A 2,438-nucleotide genomic window follows, 5' to 3' on the forward strand; every position below is an offset into this window, starting at 1 on the left:
GTAAGATTGGAGGGTTATAAGAAACGATAACATTTGCATTTGATATGAGATTTGAGAATTGCTGGATAGATTAATATCTTGCCAGATATTTACCCCTAGTGACTAAATCAGGTGATAAAGGTAAGAATATCTTGGCATAAACGGTTAAATGCGCCGAGCCCCCGGCAGCGGCGCCAAAAATTTGACAAAATACTAAGTTCCAACTAATGGCCAATTACAACCAAAATTGTAATAGCGATAAGTCGGGTCAAATCCACAAGGACTCAGTTTTAACTCATTATTGCCAAAAAATTCAAGTACAAGAACGAACAATTAAAAAATAAACACGAAGGGCAGGGGTTTGGATTTGATTAATTTAAACTAAACATGCAAATAAAATGGATTCACTACAACAAAATCGGGTTTATAGGACACTCCCAATTTTTAAGTATCCTAATAGATCTCTTTATAGGATTTAGTTTATAGGACCAAAAAAATAAAGTGTCCTATCTAAAGGTGTTGTAATAAGTTTGTATGACGTTTCTTGACGTCGTAATAAGTTTTTTAGGACATTTTTAATATAAAACGTTCCATTAGCAACTTTATAGAACACTATCTGAAAAAATGTCCTATAAAAACAAGTGTCCTATAAAAACTTGAGTTTATAGGACACTTTCTCAAAAGTGTCCTATAAAGTTGCTAATGCGACACTTTGTATTAAAAATGTCCTAAAAAACTTGTTAAGACATCCAAAAATGTTATATAAACTTATCACAACACCTTTAGATAAGACGTTTTATATTTTGGTCCTCTAAATTAAGTCCTATAAATCGGTCTATTTGGACGCTTAGAGATTGAGGGTGTCTTATAAACCCAATTTTGTTGTAGTGATTGAAAAAATAATAAATTAAAAATCCAACAATGGTTCACTCTCGATTAAAGTTCAAATACTTATCATTGATTTCGTAAATGTAATATAGCGAAACAAATCCAAATTGACTATGGTTATCAACAAACTCTGATAACCTAGATTTTTCCTTAAGATAAACATTGATTAAAACAAGCTTTTTAATCAAATCTTAACCTCAAATGAAAATTTGAACTTCCCAGGTGCGATTTACATTAAAGAGTTAGAAAAATTACCAACTCGAAGCAATAAGCACACAAGCTCGACTTATTAGAGTTTCGCTTGCAAGAATTCAAGAAATTGAGTTGAAAACCTCATTGAGACCAAACTATTCTATTCTTCTCTTTGGAACGTATGCTTCTGATTTTCTTCATTTGAAAAGTATGCATGGGTCCTTCCTCTTTTGATTAAATATGTCGAGTCATCATTTGTAAAAATATGCCTACTCCTTTTGCCTTGCAGTCATTTGAAAAAACTATGCTCCACAGAGAGTTGGACGACTTAAGTCGCCCAATAGGTCCCGAGAGCCTCTTTTTGTCCCATTTTCTTAAATTTTAAGCCTCTTTCACTCCTACACAACAATAAACATAATAATGGACTGAAAATTTAAGCCTATTAACATATATTAAAACCTGAAAATTTATAGCTATCAGTAACATAATAATAAATATACAAACAATAATTTTTAACTGTACAAATGTTGTCTTGATGAAAATCTAATAATCAAAAACCCATGAAACTTCTTGAATGAACCAACAGGTGAAAAAGTTCATATAAATGGGGAAACATGTCCATTCACTAGTGAAACAGATTCAGTTCAATGGTGAAACAACTCATTGTTATTACAACCTATCAAATCCCTTTTCTTTTACCATCATTTCTTAGATTACTCGAGATTTTTCTCATATTACTCAATATTCGCCAATGTTTATCTCGACCGATTATTGGTAATCGTCGATGTTCATCTCTACAGATTGTGTCCTCTGATACCATTTTAATTAATGGCGAAGATTATGTAACTGATTTCATTGGTGAACCGATTTTCTTGTTGTCGCCGATTTCATTGGGATAGATGTGGTGATTATATTTCGGGATTTTTTTGAATCTCTATAATTTAGCAGATGATTTGAGTCCCTAAATATCCCTAATTTCTTAATTTTAATATCCATTAGCCAATGATTTTGAAAGCAATTTCACTTATGCAATTATTTAAAATGAACGATAGATGAAATGGGTCCGATGACTTTGATTGGCTCATACAGTCTCTTAACTTTTACAAGGTTTGTAAATGATTATCCACTATATATACGAACTTCTTTATGGCGATAATAGCAAGCCTAGAGCGACCAAAGTCATGCTAATCAAATGTGATTTTACACATGACTTTAGTATAAAATCACTTTGATTTGGTTGTTTCCGTATTCTCTTAGTTGGTAATTGTTCTTGTGAAAACCTGACTTTCTCTCTCTCTCTCTCTCTCTCTCTATATATATATATATATATATATATATATATATATCTAGACTTGGGATCATGTGAGACCAACCTGTTT

This window comes from Cynara cardunculus (assembly GCF_001531365.2).
Source record: "Cynara cardunculus var. scolymus isolate 2C chromosome LG 8, CcrdV1, whole genome shotgun sequence".
NCBI classification, from domain to species: domain Eukaryota; kingdom Viridiplantae; phylum Streptophyta; class Magnoliopsida; order Asterales; family Asteraceae; genus Cynara; species Cynara cardunculus.